Source organism: Arvicanthis niloticus, chromosome 9 (assembly GCF_011762505.2).
Source record: "Arvicanthis niloticus isolate mArvNil1 chromosome 9, mArvNil1.pat.X, whole genome shotgun sequence".
In the NCBI taxonomy this organism is placed as follows: domain Eukaryota; kingdom Metazoa; phylum Chordata; class Mammalia; order Rodentia; family Muridae; genus Arvicanthis; species Arvicanthis niloticus.
Genome location: NC_047666.1, coordinates 37,065,007 through 37,090,006, shown reverse-complemented (window position 1 = coordinate 37,090,006; position 25,000 = coordinate 37,065,007). Strand labels below are relative to the sequence as shown.

Genomic DNA, 25,000 nt, shown 5'->3' with positions numbered 1-25,000 from the left:
ACTACAGAAAGTTAAAACGAAACAAAACAAAAAACAGCAACAACAACAAAAAAAAAATCAGACAAATACACTTCTGATCAAGTGCATACATTACTTAAAAATGCATACATTTCTAAGAGTAAAAGAAGGTGATTTCACTGTTGTATACTGCTGTCTGAGCTGGGAACAGTGTGCACTGTGGTGACCACACCCCATGCTACAAATGCTGCGGGTCCCCCTGCTTTTCAAGGTAGCATCAAAGCAAACATCCCACTGCAGAAGAAAGGTCATTGATTAGGAAACTCCAGAAATGTTGGTTACATTTACTTACAACGGATTCCAGGCTGGTCATCTGGGAGACTCCAGTATAGACATCATTGTAAAGACACTGAGAACAGAAAAGCGTAAGTGCTTTGTGTATGTGTGTGTGTGTGTGTGTGTGTGTGTGTGTGTGTGTGTGTGTGTAAAATACTGTTTAGCATGTTAAAGGTCTATTTTTTAATATCCATAAACAAAATGAATTGCATACTAACTATGCTTTTTGACTTAATTTTTATTTAAAAAATGAGTGATGTACATACATATACAATGAGCTATCTGTTTATTCAGTATTACCTTCCTCTAGCCTCTGCCACTGAGATTCTCTCTTAGGAAGTGAGTATGGATTTTAAGTTCTCCGATAATTGTGTGTGTGTGTGTGTGTGTGTGTGTGTGTGTGTGGCGGTCTATACATATATGCATTTGTAAGTATATGTGTGCCTTTCAGTTCTGGAGAACACTCATAGTGTTCTTATTTTGAAAATAGATACTAAAAATCATGCCAACACTGCAAAAGAGCTGTATCGTTCATTTTCAAATCTGAACACCATTCTGTGATGTGGATGTGTCGGGTCCACTTATTTGGTACCATGATGGGCGTTTAGAGTATTCCTAACTTTTCACTCCGACACACAGAGCTGCAGTGGTTGGGGCCTTTGTGTATTTATCTTAGTTACCAAGGTGTGTCTTCTATCAGCCCTTACTTAATTGAAAGCTTGAGTAAGGGCTAGGGCTTTAGTGGAAGAGTCCCGACCTCAAATGCTCAAGGCCCTGTGGACCCACCCCAGTATCATAACACAAGCAAAACACAAAGCCAAAAGCAAAACAGAGGCTTCATGCTACGATATGGCTCTGCAAAGCCAGGAAGAGCCCATGTTTACAGTCTGCTAATGACTATTTTAATCCAGGAAAGGGAAGAAATCTGAGGAGTCATAGACCAGCCCCAAGTCTTGGAAAAAATGTTACCAAAGAGTACTTAGAACAATGAGAAAAAGGAGTCTATAATGTAAGATTCTTTTCTTTTTTTAAAGCCCTGACTCTTGAAGGAAATACAGATCTTCAGATGAAGGACTGTGTACACGTGTTCCTCTGCTTACTACACTGAAACAGAAGGGATGGAGCCCTGGGAAGCCAACTTCCCACATAAATCTTTTTTCTTCTACTTGAACCCTTGAAGCAAGCTGCTCGGTTCACCCAGGGTCAGAAGCCTTGGTCCTGCTTCCTCTTCTTCTTGTACTGCATTGAATTTCTGCCAAATGACATTTAGCTGTCAGGCTACAAGAGTCGCTCCTGAACAAGCTGTCTTGAACATACTCCTTCTACTTTGTGTACTGGATATAAACAAATAGTAGGAAGTCACTTTTTGTGTGTCTTGGGGGATATTTATATGGTTCTTTGAGGATTTCATACAATGTGTTTTGATTACATTCATCTCGCCACAACTCCTCTCAAATCCAAATCCACCTCCTTCCCCTACTCACCCAACCTTAGGCCACACTCCCGAATCCCACGGAGCCCCATTTGTGCTGTTCGAATGTTCTCTGATGTGTGGCCTTCCTCTGGAGCATGGCCAACTTACCAGTGGCTACGCTCTTCAAATTGCCTCTTCCTCCCCGAGCAGCTGTCGGTCGCCAATAGCTCCTCTGCTGGAGCGGGACTTCATGCCTCATTCCTCTCTCCATGCAGGGACTTCATCTGGCCTGGCTCTCAGGTATATTCCACGAACGCTTAAGTCCATGTGTGAAATGGCTGTCCCGCTATCCATGAAGACATAGGTTCAAAGGTAGATTGAAGCTCCGAGTACAACTGTGGCCATCTGATCTCTTACAGTTTCCCAGTAGTTCTTTGAGAGTGTTGTACGCTATTTGATCATATTCACCACCACCCCTCCCAACTCATCTAAGATCAACCCCCAATTCCCTACTTTATTTGGGTAACCTTGTGTCCTTTAAGGATATATCAGTGCCAGTTTGTGCTATCCAAATATTCTTCCACTGGAGTGTTGTCCACTTACCAGAGACTACGTGCACGCTTAGAGAAAACTGTCTCTCCTCCCAGCACCTAACAATTGCCAATAGCTGTGTCTAGGGGCGAGCCTTGCGCCCAGCTCCCCTCTCTATGCTGGGATTTGATCTGTCCCGAGCTTGCACTGGTCCTGCCCTAATAGTCACAACCACCTGAGGTCATGTGTAATTGCAATCCTGTTGTATCTGCAACACACTCTTTCCTCAGAGTCATCCGACGCCTCTGGCTCTTAAACTCCTTCCGCTTCTTCATCTGCTGTGATCTCTGAGCCTCGGGAAAGAGTTACAGTGTAGTTTTTTATTCAATGAAACACGAAACTTTTCTTTGACTAGGTAAAATTCTATAGTGAAGTGATTAATATCATGAAAGAAATTAATCTTTCCATATTTTGGTACACAGCCTAGGAAATACTCCTTGAGAGCAATTTGCAGTTGGGTCAATAGTGTAGGCACAGGTGTGTTTTGCCCTTTCTGCTGCCCCTTTGGTGTAGTGTAGAGCAATAGATTACAGCCAACACAGAAGCCATCAGTCTGACTCGGGTACTTTTCTATACAGCAGCTTTGTGTACCCACAGTCATCTATATGGTGGGCACCTCTGTTAATCTCACTCCTCACCATGGGACACTGACAGACTGGACAATGAAATAAATTTCCTCAAGGTCCCCAGTGAAGATGTGAGAGAGCTAGAATTTGGAGCCATCATTTAAAAACTGGATCCAAATCTAAGTTGACTTCCTTCTCTGAGCTCGGTTTGAAATCCTTTTTAACCTATAAAACATAGCTACTACAGGCAAATTTTGTCACATGTGACTGCTCTGGACTGTTCATACATAAACTTTGTTTGTGTGTATGTGTGTGGGTGTGTATGTGTGTGTGTGTGTGTGTGTGTGTGTGAGAGAGAGAGAGAGAGAGAGAGAGAGAGAGAGAGAGAGAGAGAGAAGGGTGTCTTCTGTCTCCTGTATCCCAGTAGCCCCACCTCAAATCTGTTATCTCCCTCCAGGCCGGAAGCAGAGTGACAGAAGGGCAGGGTAAAGGAAAGAGATCTGTCTACTCACCTTTCCTGGGACAGAAGTGATGTCACCTGGAGTGACATCTAATCATAGCTCTGTGTCCTCATTTGAGGCCAGCTTGTGATAAGTAGCTCTGTCACCATGTGTGACAAATGTGAGGCAGAATTTATGTTTTGCTCTTTCTATGGATATAAGCCACCCCGGGGACTGGTCTGTAATATGCAGAAATGGTCTGGTTGGGGAAGTCCAGAATATATGGTGTCAAGTCCCAGATTATTTCTTTGTGCCAGGAGGCTGGAGATGAACTTAGGTAAGGCCTAAGTCTCTGGAAGGGTACTTAGATGCCTGTAAAACGGGATCTGGACCAGAGATGCAGTCCTAACTTGAGTCTAGTGCTGTAGACATCTGGTCACCCATATTTGCTCAGAGGCTGTGTAAACTCCTTTCCTACTGGGACATCTAGAAACCTTAAATACAGGGGACTGACAATAACTGAGCAGCTACTGGTGCCAAGAATAGTTAGATACTCATATTTTTCAAAGTGGGATCCGGACTGCTGGCTCCAGCTCACCTGCCAGGCTCGCATGAGGAAAAGTGCCAAGACTGAGATTCCGTGCAGGCCTTACAGTCTCTCACTTCTGTATGCGGTCTCAGCACGTACTCTGAAGTCCTCAAACACGCCAGATGCAGAAGACAGAGATGAAAGGGAGCCTTGATTGCCAGGTTCACCTCCTGCCAGGGTAGGATGTAATTGCAGGGATAAGAAGAGAGCCCACGATCAGCTGATATCGCACTTGTTTTTGGCAGAACTTTTGGGGACATGTGGGGGTGGAGCGGAGGAGGGGGAAGTGGTGGCTTAGGTGCAAGAGGCCTTCTGTAATCCCACATGTCCTCCTGTTTGAGCACGAGGACATTCCTGCTCCTAAATATTTAGTGGCCTCTAAGACGCAATGCTAGTCATTGCTGTGCGTCCTGCAGACACAGTTACAACAGTCCCTTTCCCTGCCACCCCCGACCTTAATCTTCATTCTTCTTGTGAAGCTGGCTGGAGACTTTAGTGTCATCCAGGGCTCTGGATCTGATGTCCCCTGTGGTCTAAAAGGTAAACCATCATAGCATTTGGAAGGTTATTTTATTTTATTGCCTGCTGTTTATCAATGCTATCGATATCTTAGATTTGAGAGAAACTGAACACTTATCAAATGGCTTTGTATTCATAATGGTGCGCCTCTGGGTCTTCTCTCTCTCTCTCTCTCTCTCTCTCTCTCTCTCTCTCTCTCTCTCTCCCTCTGTTTCTGCCTCTATCTTTGTTCTTACAGAGAAGAAATTCATGAACAGGTATGTAGCTTTACATAAACTTTTCTTTCATTACATCTAGGTGTCAAAGGACTGAAATGGGAATCAACCAGCCAGCAGCTTTAAATTCTTTCCTTAGCTCTTTCTATTGGGACAGGGTCTCACAGAGTCCAGATTAGTCTCAGAATCACTGGGTAGCAGAGGGTCTTCCATCTCCAAAGTGCTAGGGTCATAGGTGTGCACCACTAGCCTGCTTTATTCAGTGCTGGAGAGTGAACCCAGGGCTTCTTGTACCATAGGTAACATCCTTCTCATTAGCTTTTAGATGCAGAAAAAAAGTGTTATGTGAAGAAATACTCATTTTTAGAAAATGTGTAATTTCCCTTCCTTCCTTTCCTCTTCCTCCTCCTCTTCTTCCTCCTCTTCCTTCTCCTTCTTCCTCCGTCCTTCCTCTCACACTAATTTAATATTGAAGGGACCCAGTGCTCTGCAGCTGCTGTCACAGCCTGCTATAAATCTTAGGGCACACAGAGCTCTGCTGCTCTCCTCTTTGTCCAAGGGTTCCTCATTTTGTCAGGGGGGATGGGCTGGCTGGAGCTGCCTCATTGAGAAATAGACCTGCCCTGCGTGGCTCCTAGACACCCATTGTCTCAGCTCCTCTGGGACAGGCTCAGCTTTGATTCTCACTTATTAGAAGCTCCAGCGAGCCTTTGTCACTTGCTTTTCTCCTTGAGACTGTAGCTTTCATGAAACAGTTTTCATTGAGCCGGGGCTGGACAGTCAGTGAAGAAGAGGAATGTTTTTCTGAAATTGAGTTCTTGAGAGCTTTTCAATACCAATGTCAGAGTTGTTGAGGAAATTCTTACTTGCTCTTGACATTGGCGTGGAGGAGGGGGCAGCAAGTGGGAGTAGATTTTTAAAGAAAAAGTACTATTTTGTCTGTGTGTGTTGCTGGGGATAGAAGCCAAGGTCTCACACACATGCAAGGCAAATGCTTTACCATGAAGCCATGTCCTCAGCCCCACCCCTGAAACCCCACCACCACTATCTATGCCAAGGGCAGAAGCAATCACATTTTTGTTCTTTATTCAACCTAAAAGAAAGTTAGCCAACAACTTCTCATTCCAGGCCTGGTGCTGTGGGCTACCTATGACAGAGCTTCCATTCTCAGAGAAATTTGGCTGTGGTGAGGAAGACAGACAGTAGACCCATATTTAAGCAAGAAAGCAGACACATTACACAGATATGAATTAGGGAGTAATACCAAGGCTACTGGTAAACACTTACACATCACACACACGTACAATGGATGTAGGTAGTGACTTGGGGCTCTATGAGTGAGGGAATCCCAGATCCTCTCTCGGGAGTTGTACCTTAGTGGGGAAGAGGAAGTGGTGATGCCAGGGAGGGAAGCTTCCCAAGGGCAAGAACGCCACTGAAAATGCCTAAGAGACTGTGTGAGACAGAAGTGTAAGCTTCTCTGACAGACAGAAGCCACATCATGACAGAAAATCAAGGTGTTTCTGGCAAAGGGAGAACCAAATGCAGAGGTCCTATAGGATGCACTGCAGAGGTGTGGCTATAACCAGTGCTATGAGCTTCAGGCAACACATGGTGCATGGGTTCTTCAAGATTTATGTTGAGATAAAGCTTAAATATCACTTATATACTTACTGTTTCCTTGTGATTGTGATTAAAATAACTGGCGAGAAGTGACTTAAGTGGGGAAGGGTTTGCCTTGCTCACAGTTTGAGGGGATACAAACCATCATGGCAGTGAAGATCCGGCTGCAGAATTAGGAAGCATCTGGTTACATCGATTGCATCACAGTAAGGAAGGCAAGGTAGGTGAGGCTGTAAACTCAGGGACTCATTCCCCCAGCAAGGATCCACATAAAGAACCCAGAACCTTCACAAACACTGCTATAGTCTGGGACCAAGTGTTCAAACACATTCATCTTTCTGGGACATTTTTTGCTTAAAGCACAAGAATATTGTTGCGTTTCAAATCTTCCTCACTTAAGACACAGTTCAATGGCTTTCAGTATATTTATATGGTGACAAACATTCCAATAAGCCAATTTTAAAGTATGAGATTAACGATCTGCTTCTCAGATATACTTAGTTGAAAGCCTTGTCCTCAGGTGTTTGGACCAAAGTCAAATATTGTAATATCATTAGAGCCAGATGCTGTGATACAGACTTTTTCATCCCAGCGCTCAAGAGGGTGAGGCAGGAGAATCTGGTGTTCTAGACCACCTGTGCCACCCAGTGAGACCCGTCTCAAAAAACAACTAAACAAAAATTAGAGCAGTCAACAACCACACACACTTGGCTAAATATAAGTCCTACACGGTGCTGCATACTCCTCTCATGGTCTTGCATTTGGCTTGACATTTGCCGCATCAGGACTTGAAGATTTGGACATGCATGTCATGAGGTCCTGTGAAGGCCAAGCTGGTTATGCTGAGTGAGTGTGTTAAATACTCGAGGAAGCTGTAATTTTTAAAACAGAGCCCATGAATCAGAATAACTCGGAGAGCCAGGCAGCCTCAAGTAGGTGTTGCAAAATCAGCAGTCATGTTCAGACAGGATTTCCCATGATTTCCAGATAATGTCAGAGTAAATGGTTGATGGGTCAGCATGTTTGATACCAGAGGCCTGTATTTCTGTCTCCAGTGAAGGATCCTCAATTGTGTGGTTAAAACAGGTTTTCTCCTTCGTACGCAATGAGCTGAACCACAAATAGTGCCAGGTAGTGCTTGCAAACACTACAGAAACCATTGCTATTTACAGAGTACAGGCTGAAATTCCAGTAACAGCTACTACCTTTTCTGTGATCTCAACAGACCACAAGACCAGGATATGAAGACATGTTCTCATGGGCATGTTGACTTTTTAGAAAAAAAAAAAGTTGCTTTATGTCTTATCAATCAATAGCTGGGAGGTTTGAACTATTGACAGTCTTAGGCTGTACCATATCCGGAAGTAAATGTCTATTCATTTAGAGATGTGAAATAAAATTTTTCTCAAAAACAAAATCGTTTTTTAGAATGAAGTATGAATTTGACCCTTACCACATGAGGGAATTCGAATCACAGGGACAAACTGCTGGTTGGATCCAGAATGTTTTCAGCAGCTCCCAGGTATCCTGTATTCTGATAATTATGAAATATGGATATTTCTCATCTTTTTTTATCCATTTGTCAGTTGGTGGCCATTCAGGCTGCTTTCATGTTTTTTTTCTCTTTTATGAGGAACACTCCTGTAGTTTTTGTTGGGGGATTCCTGTAGACATACACTTTCCTTCTTCATTCATGGATGCATAGGAAGTGGAAATTTTGTGTCATGGGGAAGCTCTATGGTTAGCATTTTAAAACCCTACCAAAGTGGTTTCCAGAGTCCTTCTACAATCCTGCACTCACACCAGCAATGTGTGAAGGTTTTAGTTCTAGCCACATCCTTGCCAACACTTAATATTGTCTGCCTTTTTAGTATTTCCATTACAGATCACTAAAATGATCTTCTTGGCCTGGTGACGTACACCTTTAATCCCAGCACTCAGGAGGCAGAAGCAGATGGATCTCTTTGAGTTTGAGGCTAACCTGATCTACAAAGTTCCAGGCCAAGCAGGGCAAATTAGTGAGACCCTTTAAAACAAAAGGAAACAAAGTATCACTTCAGTGTGATTTGAGCTTATGCGTCTCTAAAGATGCTGGAACTCTTTTTATAGGTTTAGTAACTTTTTATGTTTTATTTGAAAAAAACGTTTATTCACATCTTTTGGAAGTTTTTATCATTAAGCCCTAAGAGGTCCTTAGCAGCCTGATTTGTAAATATTACTACAGCTATGCTTTTTTGCATTCTTCATGGTGTCCTTTGAAGCACAAAAGTTTTAACGTTTGCATGGAGTCTTATTAACATTTTCTCTTCTGCTGGTTGAGTTTTTGATGTACTATTTAAGAAATTGTTTTTCATCCCAAAGTCACAAAATTTGCCATTTTTTTTCTTCTGGAGTTTTATATGTTTCATTCTTGTACTTAGGTCTGTGGTACCTCGTGTGTTGTTATTGTTGCATTTCATGGCATGAGACGGGGGAGGGCCCAGCTCATAATATTCATGTATCTGTCCAATCATTGAGACAGATTTTGTTGAAGATTCTTCTTTCCTTGTCAAACATTCTTGCCCATTTTGGACAAAAATTATTGACCACAAAAGTTAGCGTGCTTCTTGATTCTCAGGTGAGTGCATTTTCAAGTGCCATCTTTCTGACATGGTATAGAGTCTTTATAATGCCCAACACTGGGTGCTCACAAATTTTAGACAATTACTGAGCTTCATCTTAACTCTCCTTGGCAAGGCAATATCTACTCTCAAGCTTCTTTCTCTTTCATTTTTACTATCTGTGATGATTAATGCTGGCTGTCAATTGGACATGATCTAAATCACATGGGAAGGGAATCTCGACAAGGAAGTATCTATGGCCTATGAACATCTCTGTGGAGATTTATCTTAATCGCATTTGTTGACGTGGGAAGACATGCCTGCCCATTGTGAAGAGCACATCTGCTAGCAAGGAATCCTGAATTTGAATGAGTAGGAAAAGCAAGCTAAGCATTGGTTAGAGTTCTATTGCTGTGAAGAGACACCATGATCATGGCAATTCTTATAAAGAAAAATCCTTAACTGGGTCTGGCTTACAGTTCACAAGTTTAGCCCATTATCATCATGACAGGAAGCATGGCAGCATGCAGGCAAACATGATCCTGGAGAAGGAGCTGAGAGTGCTACATCTTGATATGCAGGCAACAGGCTTAAGCTTCTGAGACCTCAAAGCCTGTTCCCACAGTGACATACATCCTCCAGCAAGGCCACACCTACTTCACCAAGTTCACACCTCCTAATAGTGCCACTCCCTAGGGACCAAGCATTCAAACATAGGAGTCTGGGGGACATTCCTATTCAAACCACCACAGTATGCATGAATTAACTAATCAGTTGCTCTCTGCTCTTGACTGTGGACATAGTGTGACTAGGCACTCCATATTTTTTTTCTGCCTTGATTTCTCTACAATGATGGACTGTAGTCTAGAACTGTGAGCCAAGAGAACACTTTTCCCTTAAGTTCTTTGGTATATTTTCTCACAGAAACAGAAAAAAACTAAGACACAATTAAAACATATGCTAGGGGACTGGAGAAAGGGCACTTGCTACTCTTGCCAAGGACGGGGGTTTGGATCCAAGCACCACATGGCACCTTATAACTGTTTGTAACTCTAGTGCCAGAGCATCTAATGACCTCACCTGGCTTCTGGCTTCATATCAACTTTTAAGTCTCCGAATGCTCAGCCTATGAGATGAAGCTCAGATGTGTTGACTTACTATTTCAGATTAGGTTGCCCACTTACTTATCAAGCCTTCTATCTAACTCTAGAATAGGAAGGGTTGTTTTGGGTCTTGCTCTTTTGAGACAGGCTCTCCTTCATCTTAGACCTGCCTTAAACTCCTAATTGTGTCTAATTGTGCCAGATGCTGGCATTCCAGGTATGCAATACCATGTCTAGGTCAATATGAGTTTTCTAATGAACCAAGCGGTCCAGTATTTCCCAAATATTTCTTGAGACTTCTTGCTTCATTTACTGTCCACATGTTGATATGCTACCCACTCCCTCTCCCCTCACCTTATGCAACTCTCCTTTATTTATGCATTAAGATTCTGCATAATCCATTTATTGGTGCTTAGTCCAGGGCAAAGTACTGCATTCAAAGTCCTGAGCCTTAATGATTTGGTCACAAGGCAAAGATGAAAGATAAATAGGTGTATCTCGCTTGCAGAAATGTTTTTTTATCCACATAGACTTTTAAATGATTCCGTTTTTGTTGCATTACCTTATTGAGTGCGTGTCATTGTAGGTGTGTTGTGCACACACACATACTGCCTATGCATGCAGATGAGAGAACAAATCTGAGGGATTTGGTTCTCCCCCTCTACCACATGGCATCTCACCATGATACCATCTCACTGGGCTTTAAACAATTTTTTTAAATAGTTGCTAAGAATTAGAAAGCTGACGTTTGATATTAATAACCAAACAAAGGCAAACAAAACAAAAATTTACAGCTAAGCTGCAGAAGTTGAAGCAGGATATGAATCTCCACGTGCCAACTACATGTGACAGATCAATGGAACAGTAGTCCCATCTTGCTAAACGTGTGCTTTCACTATATACCACTCCTTTGCAGCCCCTTGTCCCAGGCCACCTTCTTCACACACATTCCCCAACTGGCCTCATGGGAATCTGACTAGTAATAATACCATAGAGACCTACAGGTACCCCTTTGTTGTCTTAAACTGCTAGCTCACTTTTGCTTTTCACTTGTCTGTGTCTTCGATGACCATGACAATAGAAGTTCTCCCACCCCACCACACTGGAGATCCTGTGTTCACAATGGGGCTAAAAGAGTGCATCTAGTTGATTTTCGGTTTCCTATTACTTGAAAGTTTTCTAGTTAATAATTTGTCAAGACCTGTTTCATAAGGAAGAGAGAAAGATATTCACATTTTTAAAAAGCTAGGTCAATGAAATGAGGCATAGGTAATAAACATGGCTGCCATGACTGTCTGGTCTGCACAAACAGAAAAGAAGGTTAATACTAATGTTACTTCTAACAGATCCAAACAGTAAGCTAACTGAGCAGAAACCTCACTGAGTGGCGTTCCTGTCCCGTTAGATATGTGTTGGATAGGATTGGCTTTTATTTTTAACTAGTTTATATTAGGTGTACAAAATAATGGGCCATATTGTGACATTTTCATACTGGCTTTTATTTTAAAAATAAATAAATTTTCTCTCAAATAAAAATCATCCGGGGACTCTGATAAGGTCATACAATGGAAAGTAAGTCTTCCATACTATTTCTGTCGGTTTTAAAAATAACTATATGGGTCCACGGTTAGTTAATATTTCTTGCTTTTTATTTTTAGCAGTTGGCAAAGTGATCCATCATTCCTGTCCTACCAGCAGTTTCCAGGTTTCTTGTGCCTTCTCCTCATGATGTTTCCCAGCATGAAATGTGGGAAAATGTCCCTTAGGTGACCCTTTCCCATCATGGTCCATATTTTCCATCATTTTTTTTTTCATGCATTGGAGGGAAGGCAGTTCTACATATAATCAATAAGTTTCCCACAGACAAATAGGACACTTTTCATTCTATCATGTAGTCTTCTTAGACTAGAGGCATGGTAGCAATACACGTAATCCTAGAGTTTGGGGGGTATGGCAGGAGAATCAAGAGTTCTTGGTAAGCCTGGGCTACTTACTGAGACCCTGTTTCAAAGAAAAAAAAAGAGGCTGGAACTTGCTTCAGTCCTCAGTGGTAGAGAGTTTGCTTAGCATGTATAAGGCATATGCAGGGCTTTGATTCTTAACACTCAGTTAAGAACAGTTCTCCCCGGCCCCAAGTCTGGCAAAGGTCTCAGAATTCGTAGGGACATTTCCCACTCAGAAGTTGTGCCTGACACTTTCATACTGGCATGGGTTGGGATCGTGGGGTCTCCTAACTTGACACAGGGACTTTCTAAGCTAGCTTGCCTAGTGACATGGAGACCAGCCTTTAACCTTTTGCTTACTGGTACTACCATTCTTGTTAACTTTCTTGAAATTTGTTGTCTTTTATGAAGTGAAACAAGTATTTCAAAAGGTTCCTTTGCATGTCTCCTATCAAAAACATCGGACACATCCAGCTTAAAACTGAACACCCCCGGGCTGCTCACGGCAGTGAAGCACAGTGGTGTGTGTACTTCCCTGCTTGCCTGGGATCTGCTTTCTCTCTGTATACCTAAGGTAGAGCTGTTGATAGGTGGGTGCTGTGTTAATAACAATACCAAATGGAGACCCTCTGAAAGCTATTCTTAAGGATTCAGAGAATGGAACAGGGGTTGTTTTACCCTGGAACACACTGTTGTTTAGGGTCTTTGTGGGAGCTACCCGAGTCATCTCAGGCAGTGGCTCCACATGTTGATAGTACCTGGCAATAGATATGCCTCTTGCCCTCCATATATGTCAGGAGAGGTGGATATAAATTTACTTAGCTGGATGAGATAATGCATGCACACGATCAATCCTGGTACTTGGGGAGGTGATGAAGGAAGATTTCAAGTTCACAGTCACAAGGTATATACATACCTCAAGACACACAAACATACAAACCAAAGCTTTGATTCTTATGTTCCTGGTGGAACCATTGTGGAATAAGGAAGTTTCCGGGGGTGGTGGTGGGGGTGGGGGGAAATGTCTTCACTGTGTGAAATATTTGCATAAAGCTTACCTCTTCAAGATTTTTTTAAAGCTGTGTCTCATATCAGAAAGCCTTAGTTTTTCCTTCTTTCCTTCTGTTTTTTTTTTCTGCTCCACCACGCTCTGTACCTATTATTCATCTAACCAGATTGTGTACCTGTGGGAGTATTTTGATCATTAAGCGCAGAGCAGACACTCTCCAGCTGTCTCCAGGGCTATGGCCCATAATTCCCAGTCTTCCTGGTTCTGTGATATTCTTGGGGCCACAGGGAAGCTCTCAGCTGTGATGATTTTATGGAGTATTTGTTTATCCATCCACACATTTGCAGTGTTAGGGATTGGAGGTAGAGCCTCGAAAATTCGAGGTGAGTGTTTTGCCGCTGAGTCACGTCTCCAGCTGGTTTAGCATGTTTTAAAAATACTGTCATTCCACAGCGTTTATCAGACCCCTCCATCCCCTTCCCACCACCTGAGAAGGCAAACTGAAGTCTGAAACAATTGAGCTTTGGCCTTACAGACCTGTTTCTGAGAAACAAATGAGTGGATATTAGGTGGTTTCTGGGGTCTAGGGACTGAGGTTTTGCCCCCCACTCCCAAAGCAGAGTTTCAGCTTCCAAAAGAATGCATTTATTCAGTTCACCGTGACTTTGTCATGGTTTCATTGAAGTGCTTTTGAGGGTCCACATGTGTGTATGTATGTGTATTTTGTTTGGCCAGTTTTTCATTTGTTTGTTTGTTTTTAAACAGTCTCATAAAGCAGCCCTGGGTGACCTGGAATTTACTATGTAGTTCAGGCTGACCTTGAACTCACGGAGATCTACCTGCCTCTGCTTGCTGAATGCTTGGACTAAAGATGTCTGCTGTCCATGCCCTTTGTCATGATTTTAGGGAAGAAGTTTGCTGTGAGAAATCTAAATTAATACAGCTCTAACTTATGTCAGATGGTCTTTATTATATTTCAACACTGAAAATAGAGTTTGAAGCCCACATTAAGGGGGGACTAGAACAGGTAGGACGGATTCTTAGCTTCTGGTTAGGTAGACATTTTTCCCTTCCTCCTGTGAAAAGTCCAAGAATAGGTGAGGAATTTGCATTTCTGTTGTGTTAAGGACAAGAGGAGACAAAGCAAAGAAAGCAGAGGTGTATCTCCACCATTGCTCTTTTGTTGTGTCTGAGCAATCTGTTCATATAGAGAAGGGCGGAAGATTTTCCACCAGCTTTCAACCTTTTATGGGAATGCCCTTTGTCTTCTACTTAGAATCATGGGACATGGCATCTTAGAATATTACTCCATTTTCAATTTGGAAGTTAGATTTCTAATTGCTCTTGTTTTTTAAAGAGAATAACTATGGAAAGGGCAGTGGCAAAATACCAATTACCAGCAGAAAGACTCTCTCCTACATTCAACAGTGCAGCCATGAAATTTAGTAAGACTTTTAGTCTGTGGAACTCACTGCTTCCAGTTTGCATGCCGTGGCCATTTGACCCCTACCAGGTCCTCTTGAGACCTCCTCTTGAAACTAGACTGGCCACTTGAAGTAGGACTTGCAAACGGAGTCTTTATGTGTAAGAACCTTTTTTATGGTGAGTAGGACCAATCACAGTGAAAGAACCGTTCTGGCCCCTCCTTGCAGACTCAGTCGTGTGTAGCCTGTAGGAAGAAGTGTGCATCTTGAGCAACTCCCAGACTTGCCTGTGAATGTAAATATGATTCCCCATAATGGTCTGCATGACGGTGCCTTCTTGATGAAAGTGCAAGAAGCTGCCTTGGCTGAGCTGAGATATCGCACTTGCTACTATAAATAATAAACTTGTTTCCTTCGAAAGTCGCCTCTGTGGGGAATGCTGATCAGAAATATTCCCATCATCTTGGAGTCTTTAATGTGTTTTGCAGCTGGGTATCTTGAGGGCATCTTTCAACAAATCTATGAACTAGATTTTCTGACTACGTCCCATGGAAAACTGGGCTCTACTGCTATTATTAATTTGAAGCATGCGCCACAATGCGGCAGTTTGGAGAAATTGTAATTGAAACGTGGTATTTGACCCCAAGGGGACCATGGAAAATGAGATTTGCATTGGTGGCTCCTCATGCATCATTCAGAGCCTGCTGCCAGCACACTCAAGTCTTGCTTAAATCTCAATAATATACATCTTTCATCCACAGCCAGGTCAGCTGGCCTGTAGAATAGTGTCCCAGCCAATTTTGTCCATTCTTTTTGCCTGTCCTTATTTTTCCATAAGTTGGGTTACTCTGATTAATAAAAATGTTGTAACTTAGGATCCTATGGGATCCTGGTGATTAGCCAGCAGGATATAATTAAACCATCTTTGGGTCATGACAAAAAGACATTTGAAGTGAAAGGAAGTTGGTAAGGTTCCGTTGTTAGTTTAACACTTACTAGATAATAAACTAAGCTAACAAGGTAATACCAACTATTGGGATCCTTCTAGAACCTGCCCAGAAAGAAGTCATGCAGTGGCATTAGGCACCTATTTCTCTGTCAGCTGATTTTGCTGAATCATTAGGGGAGTTCTTAAGGGCAGTTATTTAAAGTTTTGTTTGCCTTCTGAGCTGAACCATGTTAAGTTACCCCTCCACGTTTCTTTCCCAGCTGACCCCATTTGTTATGTTCATGATGATCTTTCCCTCCTTCCTTGAAGTATTGTAGAGTGAAAAATTATAAAGGCCATCTTATGAAATATGTGTACATTTTTCGCCTTAGACCTTGGGCAGAAAAGCACCTGCCAGCAGGTTTGGGTCCATCTAATTAGTTACAGAGGAGGGGGGAGTTACAGTACAAAGGCCTGTTAAGAACATCCCAGAAACTGACTGGCCAAGGGAAGAACTACACCCTGCCCCATGGTACGGCCTACTAGTGTTCAAAAGAGGTAAAACAACCAATCCTGTGCACCCGCGCGAAAGTTCGATTTTTCCCTACCCCGCCCATATATAAGCGCTATGCCCCTGAGCCACGAGGTCAGTCCCTCTATCCCCTATGTGAGATATGGGGTTATGGGCTGGCCCATAGCTCTGATTTAATAAACCATCTCATGTGCTTTACAGCAAGACGGTCTCTCGTGTGTCCTTTGGGTGTGTGCTATCCTGTGACTTAAGTAGACTCCTTTCTGTATCAGAACTGTTGTGTGGCTACCCAGAAAAATACTATTGTATTTCCCAGCCTCCCCCGCAGTGGTCCATGCCCATGATACTAACTTCTGACCAGTGAGGTGGGATGTGTGTAATTCCTGTCTGGATTTTTTAACCTTGCAGATACTGAGAGATCATAACTGTAGCGTCCTTTCTAGTGTGGGAATGTGTGCAGGCTAGTGGGAGTGAGAACAGCTGTCTGTAGTGATGGAGGCTGAGTGGGAAGGGTGGGGAGAACACTGTATGTGATGGTTGTAAAGCTCCTTTGGCCCATTCAGGCCTGTGTGTGCAACCCACATACCTACTTCTGATAGCTCTAAGCTGTTGCATCTTGTTTATTACAGCATCCAAATCTGATTCTTTGTGGCTCCTCTCCCCATCTATTATTATTATTATTATTATTATTATTATTATTATTATTATTATTATCGTGTGTGCATTTGTATACATGTGTATTTGTATACATGTGACACACATGCCACAATGAGCGTCTGGAAGCCAGAGGACAACTCTGGGGAGTCAGTCCTCTCCTTCCACCTTTACATGGGTTCCACAGACCCATCCAGATAACAAGGCTTATGCAACAAATGTCTTAACCTGATAAACCTCACCAGCCCTATGATGGCTTAGTTTTTAAAACTCAGACCAAACAACTATTAGACTCTGTAGCAATAAAGGTAAATACATTCAGCAGAAGTAACAGATCCCTGGGCTGTTTTAAAACATGCTAACAAGAAAGCACATTCTTGCTGCTATGGGGCGGGGCAGGCCTTCTGGCTGCTTGATTCATTAGGTGCTCTGCTTTTCCCTGTCTTGTGCCATTCTTGATATTAAGTTCACTGAGATCCCTATAGCAAAATAAGTCATTCTCGTTCTGAGCATCATGTCCAGGGAGACCTGTTTTGTTTTTTATTTTTGTTTTGTTTTTTTGTGGTTGCCTCTTACGAAGCAGAAAATTGCCCAGAAGTTTCTCCCGTCACCCATAATGCCTTGCTCTGTTGCAACAACTAATATTAAGTAGTATTCTAGGCCATGTTCCTGGCAAGGGGAATTAAATTATCCATGAGCAGATAGGCTGGCCTCTGGGCTTTTGATGGATCCATATATCTCAGACTGCAAGGGAGAAGAACTGAGACATTAGCATCACTGGATACTGAAGTGAGCAGTTGAGGACATGAATAACAGACAAGCCACCAGAATGTCTTCTACATAAGAAAACATTTTAAGAGGGTCTGAGATTTTTGTCCCTGAGCAGGTGGACCTGCGATGTATAGGAGAGATAACCCAGCTCGCCAGGAAACAGTGCTATTTTCAGGGTCCCTGCTTCAGTTTCTATCTTCGAGTTTCTGCCTAGGATGTCTTCAGTGAAGAACTATAAGCCATATGAGCCCCTTTCTCCTCTAATTGCCTGTGGTCAGTGGTTTATCACAGCACAGAAAGCAGACCGCGGTCGTGGGGTATGAACAAATCATAACTGTCCATGAACTGAAGATTGGTGGAGTTCATTTCGTTTTTCTCCTCTTTCTGCATGTATTTGAAGTTGTCCATAATTTGGAACAACTTTAAATAAAAAAATGATTCAAATCAACAGAAGGAAAAAATGAGTGGAGGGGGCTGGAGAGATTGCTCAACGGTTAAGAACACTTGCCGCTTCTGTGGAGGACCTGGATTTGGTTCCCAGCATCCATGTGGCAGCTCCGTAAGTCTGTAACCATCTGTAACTCCAGTTCCAGAGCATCCATTGCTCTTGCTCTTCTCTGGCCTTTGAGAACAGCAGGTACACACACACACACACACACACACACACACACACACACACACACTATACTACACAGAAATACATGAAGGAAAAATACTCCTACATATAAAATAAAGAAATGCTAAGTAGAAAACACTGGTCCTATCCATGTAAGTGTTGACAACAAATAGCTCACACAGAGCTGTGGCTCTTTATCAGAAACCCTGCCCTGTGCTCAGAATGGCTTAGGCCCATAGAGTGTTTGTGGTATTACTGGAACTTATAGGGGTAGATTTGGGCCCAGATAACTGGGTTTCTTCACGTTGTTTAACCTCAGTGTACAGGTGCCTACCAGCTTCAGGCTCACTTGATTCTTCAAACCCCTTTCTTTGAAGAAATTGCAACAGAAAGTCATGGGCTGTGACTCCATCTTCCCATATCTAAATCAGCCCTGGCCAGGATGGTGCCTGGCCCCTGGAGGTAGGAGGTATGGACTGGAACAGAAAGAGGCCGAGATAACCTTGGGTGGGGTCATCTTGTTTTATTTTAAAAATACTAGGCATATTCCTTCATGGATGCATTTTCCACGATGAAAGAAAAAACAACAACAACAACAATAAAAAAAAAAAAAACTGGATTCTTGACTTTTCCAGTCAGAGCTAGAACTGAAGCATAGGAAGCTGGAACTTGAGACCACGTGCTGTGTCCCCAACCCAGTGGCATGGCTCCACCACATTCAGGTTTCTGCTAAGTTTCCATAACTTATCACAAACAGTGAACCATGCCATTAAAAACCATGTGACACAATAGTGACAAGCATGGATATGTTTGGAGTCAGAGGGACTTGGATCCAAAACATACCATCCAGGTACTGGCTCTCAGTAAGTCACTGGTAAAGGTCACCCGAACCTCATTTCAGAGGTGGGGAGAGTTGAACCCAGGGAAGCAGAGTGGCCCATCATATCTGCAGGGCCAGCCTACAATCCCAGTTCTCACTGGCCCTGGAGTCCACACTCCCACACCTCACCCCTGCCTCAGTGATGTACTGGAGAGCTCAGGGAGTTAGGCGGAGACACAGGATCAAGGCCCCGGTCCCTGGCTTCCACACTGCTCAAGGAAGCCAAGACTTGTTGATGGCAGGCATACTCCTTAAGGTGTTACTGATTTCCAAGAGTTCTCTGCTTTCGATTTAAGCTTTCTTATGGACGTTTGAACACACTTCTAAAAGGGTAAAACAAACATTCCCGTGCCTAGTTTAGCTTCAGCAGTTAACTCGCAACCAACCATGCTGTGTCCGACCCTTGTTCTTCCTCTCATCTGGAATCACATCCCCGTCACTGGATCATGTCACTTGAATCATAAGGATTTGAGCAAACATCTCTGAAAGACAGACTCTTGTCTCAAAGACAGTCCCACATGTATAAAGATGGAAGAAAAACCCAGTCAATGTTAAACTTTAATGTCTCTAGTGATATATGCATATATTATTTATTCAAACAATATGTAGGAAGCATAGTAAATATATATATAATGTAACAACAGATTCATATTTTTACTGCATATTGTTCGCATTGATGTTCAAATGCAGTGCCAGCCTATCATCGGCATTATAGATATGTCTATAAAGTATCTTTTTAGCTCTAGAAATTGCTGATCCATTTGGGGTTTTTTATTCTTACAGCTTAAATATTTCTCCAATATCTAAATTGGGCTGTTTGGCCTAAAATGTTTCTCACTGTGTGGATTTAGCTAATACCACCCTCATGGTATAATGCCCTCCGTTCTTCTGTTTGTTGGGTTTTGGTAAAGAGATCCAGAGGTTTGCTCAGATTCATATTCAGCCTTTCATATTTGACACCGATTTACATGGATGCTGTGTTATTCTTTCCAGAGGACCATTGTATGGGGTGGTCAGTCTGCAGCATCAGCAGACCAAGATGGGTCCATTATCTCATTAAGAGTTGCCAAATAGTGATGTTCTAAATTTAGGTTTAACTCTCCTTCTTCTGTATTGACAGAAAAGATTCTATGAGGCATCTTCATATTTTTAAATATTTCCAGACTTGGTTAACTGCTCGTCCCAGTCTCATGGGTCTTGTATGTGTGTGTACATGTGTGCATGCATGAGCATGTATGCTCATGTGTATGCAGGTGTAGATGTGTGCATGTGCATGCAAGAGCTGGAGGACAACCTCAGGTGTCATCCCCAGGTGCCATTCACCTTGGTTTTTGAGCCATGGTGTCTCACTGGCCTGGAACTCATCAAGTACATTGTTAGGCTTCCTGCCCAGAGGAAGTCAGATCCCTGCCTCACCAGTGCTCAGATTGCAAGGACACTGGGATATTTTGGTTTCTGTTTTTCTCTTACACCTGGGCTCTGGGACTAGGACTCAGGTCCATATGCTTGCAAGGCAAGCATCTCCACAGCCTTCCAGTTTCATATTTTATATAAAAGGAAACCCTTCTCCCACCTCTGCCCAATTTAATGATCAGATCCAGGTGATGTTTCCAGCGCCCCCCCCCCATTCTTTACAGAGCAGCACCAACAATGTTGTGGTATTCCCTGCATTCATGGGTCAAGCTGGTGGGTGGCCAGATATACTTGGAGTGGTCGGAGAACTTCTTGGCCAGCATGCTCTTTCTACTTCCTTCAAAATGGGTGTTGACGGCCAGAGAAGATGATAAACAATCTTTGACATTACGATGAGCACTACTCAGTGTGGTGATGTCTGCTCGAAATCGCCGCACTTGGGAAGCTGACGTAGAAGGACCATGAGTTTAGAGTAAGCCTGGGCTACATACTGAGACCATGGCTCAAAAAAAACATTACTCTGATCCAGAGGTGTAGTAAAATCAACTAAGCATTTCTTCAGTAACTCGGCCTGTTTGCTATAGCTGCCCCATAAATATTCTCAAATGAGTAAAATAATTCTTTACATTTCCAAATGAATCAGGGCGAGGCCTTGCCTCTCTCTCTCTCTCTCTCTCTCTCTCTCTCTCTCTCTCTCTCTCTCTCTCTCTCTCTCTCTCTCTCTTCCAGTGTAGTGAGTGTTCCAGCAGCCAGCCTCCTGTGCAGAGTGATTGGGGTTTTCTACAGTACTCCAAGTTTTTTTTTCTCCAATGTGGAACCCTAGTTGGAAGCCTTCCAAAGCTGCTCTCCGGCAGGTCAGTCATTTCCTTGTGAAGAGAGCCCTTCCTCCCTCCCAGACACATTTTCTTACCCTTCCTACTTAGTCTTCAGTCGTGAGCCAATCTTTGCTCTTGGGACTTCCTCAGAATCATAGACACTAAATTAGGATTTAGTAGGAGGATTTCTGTTCCAATACGTGTACATAGAACATTTTGTGGAAGAGCCAAGAGTGAGGTTAGATGCTGTCAAGTTCAAATCCCAGCCCTGTCCCCTTTCAGGGTTTGTCATTTCAGGCTGCCCCTCAACGTAAACAGAGCTGCTTTGTTGTGAGCCAGAGGGTGTCTTAACCCCCAGACTCCTTACAGGAAGAAATCCAAGTTGAAAACACACTCATGCTGTGTGTCACATGTCACACAGAGAAAGCATTTTGACAGTGATCCTTAAAGGCTAGTATTTGTACTTCCTTTAGCTCTTTCCTCTTCTGTGCTCATCAGTGGACCAGAAGTATGAGAAATCCTTGAAAATCTATCTAGGAAGGGCATGGTCTAGTCTAGGTTCTCTGATCAACAGCCATTGACTAAGGGTTGTATGATGGACTATGATTTCACTTAATGTTCTAGGGTAAGTGAAGTGGAGTGGTGAAAACAATGTGGGTGTCCTGGTTGAGAAGAGTGGGTGAAGTAGGAAGAGACCTCTTGTGGACTGATGGTCTTATTCTAGATGGGGGTACATTTGTGATTGCCTAGATGTCAGCAGTTACCGAAATTTACTGCATGTGAATTAAGTCGTTACATAATGAAAATGTCAATGCTATCAGTTTACTTTGATGGTGAACCCCAGGGAAGCAGCAGTGACAGGGAATGACAGAGTGAAGAGGAAGGTAAAAAGCTAGACACAGGTATGTGTGTGATGTGTAAGGAAGCCAGATGCTGCTTAGTGACAGGCTGACGGCATGGCTTCAGATAACTCAGGAAACGGCTTTGTGAAATCACTGTGCTATGAAGAGTACTGGGATCAGGGGTCGGGGGTCAGGAGTCAGAGGTCGGGGAATCAGGGGTCGGGGGTCGGAGGTCGGACGTGGGGTTGGACCAGTACTTACCAGTCCTTTCTTCAGATGCCCTGAGGACTCTGTTGGAGGCTAAGGCTGAGACTGTGGTGACCTGGCTCTGCAGCTGTCGGAATTTTACAAGGCATTACCAGAGCTCCTCTGGCCAGAAAACCAAGCCTGTGCTCAGATCCAGGGTGGAGCATACCTGATGCAGGGGTGGGCTCTGGCAGCTCTGCACTGTGGCTAAGGTGGAACCCTGCAAAGCCAGGATGACTATGTAACAACCACTCACTAGCTAAGCAGCTCTGAGACTGTGGTCTAACCTCTCTAAACCTCAGTCTGCCTAGAGCTGACAGAAAGAGCTCCGGGGGCCTTCCTCAGAGGAGGCTGTCTCTAGACAGTTCTCACACACCACTAAACTCACTGCACCTTCTGTCTAGCCATAGGAGCAAGTCCCCTTTGAAGACTGAACAAATACTCTTGAGGGAGCACAAACAGGCCCAGGAAGGAGCCTAACTGCTGAAAGACTGAACCACAGATAAGATTGCCGCCTCTTAGTCCTGCGGGAAATTTCAAGGCCAGTCACTCTGTGTCAGGAAGGCTTCCGGTGAGGCTGAGACCCAGTCACTCCCAATGATAACCTAGATAGGAATTCACCTTGTTGACACTTCCTTCCCTTCCTGTCTCAGCTCTTCAATCCCCTACCTATGCTCTGTGGGGACACGTCCCAAATCATGCTTATCCTTAACTCTTTGTCTCAGGGAAAACCCAACCTAAGGGCATCAGGTGACTGTCACCCAAAAATTGTGTTACGTGAGACAATAGAGGGGAAGGGAAGGCTAAGAGCAGTCACAGTCTTGAGTAAGTTTAAATCAACTGGAGTGATCAACTTGACTACCCTACTACCTGTGAGAAGCAAGACGGATGGCTGTGGTATTTATTATCCAAATGAGACATATACGAATACCTTTTTGTGTGTTTAGGGTATTACTTTTGTGTGTCTGTGAATGTGCATGCATATGGGTGTGTATGAGGCATATGGGAGATGAAAGACAACCCAGGTGTTACTCCTTGTTTGAAACACGGTCTTTTTGTTGTTCACTGCTGTGTTTTCCACGGTGGCTGGCCTGCTAGCTTCTGGAAATTCCCTGTCTTTGCTTCCCATCTTTCGCTTGGAATGCTGGAGTTTTGAACGCCTGCTACTACTCTCGGGCTTATAGGGGTCCTGGGGTACTGGAGTCAGGTCTTCATGCTTACATGACAAGTACTTTACCCATTGAGCCATTTTTCCTAGCTCCTAAGTGAGAGACTTTTGAGAGTGCAGGTAGACGACAGGTTAAAAACTTTGGCTGCTCTGGAAAATTAGAATGCACTCTAAGCAACAGTTTTAGTTTTCAGAAGTACAGGAGCCCTCTCTATAGTGGAAGTCACAGCCTGAACACTATATTATATATCTATATCTATATATCTATATCTACATCTATACTACCATGTATATCATATCAATGTGTTTTAGAATTTTACATTTTTTGCATTCTCCGTGTATGTGTGTGTGTGTGTGTGTGTGTGTGTGTGTGTGTGTGTGTGTGTGTATGTGTATGTGTAGGCCAGAGGTCAGCCTTGTGTATCATTTACTAGGCACCATCTACCTTATTTTATAAATCAGGGCCTGTCATGGCCTAGAGTTTACCAAATAAGCTAGGCTGGCTAGCTGGAAAGGCCGGAGGATCTGCCTGCTTCTCCCTCCTCTCCCTCCTCTCCCTCCTCTTCCTCCTCCTCCTTTTTCTTCTCCTTCTCTGCCTATTCCTTCTCTTCCTCCTCTTCCTCTTCTTCTTCTCCCTCTTCTTCCTCTTCTTCTTCCTTCTCCTCCTTCCCCTCCTCCTCAACACTGGGACTATAAGCATATGCCATCATGCCTAGCTTCTTCCAGTATGTTCTTAGGGCTGGAACTCAGGGCCTCATGCTAGCACAGCAAGCACTTTTACCTACCAAGTAATCTCCCTACATCCTGCATTCCCTTCTCTTAAAGCAGAGGCTCATCTGTATTGTGTTCTTTTCTTTCTTAACAGAGATAATATGAAAATTAAAATTAAACTGTATGACTGAGTGATGAAATTGTCATAAAGAACAGGGGACACCACACACAGCAGTCCTTCAAAGGCAAACAGGATGAAAATACTATTTTATTTTATTTTATTTTATTTTATTTTATTTTATTTTATTTTATTTTATTTTATTGTTGAGGGAAGAATTGAATTTTGAGAGTAAAAGTTTCAGAAATCAAAAGATCACAGCCCCAAATGATTCATTTGCAAGACTATTAAGGTAACCATCAGAACCACACTGAATGGAAGCAGTCATTCCTCACACTCTTTCCCAGGTAGACCCGGAAGAGCCTTGTCCAGCCTCAAACCTGGTGGTCCCCCAGTCACTGGCCACAGATTTTGTATATACTCAGAGAACTGACCCTTAGGCCAGGAGGCAGTAGAGGGTCTAGGGCAGCCAGCTGTGGTCCATCAGCACTCTGGCTGGTTCTGAAACACCCTACTATGCCCAAGCAGCATAGTGGCAGAACAGAAGATGAGCAATTGTGACAGATCACATAGCCTACAAAGTTACAAAAGGTCTCTGGACCGTTACTGAAAAAAGTTTGCCAACTCACATGCCGGGAAGGATCGGTTTCTAAAAGCTTACCAGAAGATGTACAATCAGTGTTGGCCATCTCAGAAGACAATGGTATGTTCTGTTTATTTGAGCAATGATCAGAGAGGCACAAAGTGTGTTTCACTCAGGGTTGCAAAGCTAAAGCAGCCATGAGAAATGACCCACTGGCTGCCTCTCCATCTCTTAGTATGTCTCCTATTTCTGCAATGATGCCCCTGGCTTCTGTTCTCCACTTGACCAACATGGAGCTCACTGACAGCAGACAGTTTGCTGGCCAATGGAATTTTATGATGAATAATACAGCAAGTTGGCTTGTCATCTGGCACTGTAAATCTCAGGCATGCC

General features: G+C 43.3%; 1 protein-coding gene across 1 annotated transcript in view; it reads left to right on the top strand.

Moving 5' to 3' along the window:
- Window positions 1–25,000, top strand: part of Frmd4b (FERM domain containing 4B) — a 326,911-nt gene that overhangs the window by 36,923 nt on the left and 264,988 nt on the right. The window lies entirely within an intron of this gene.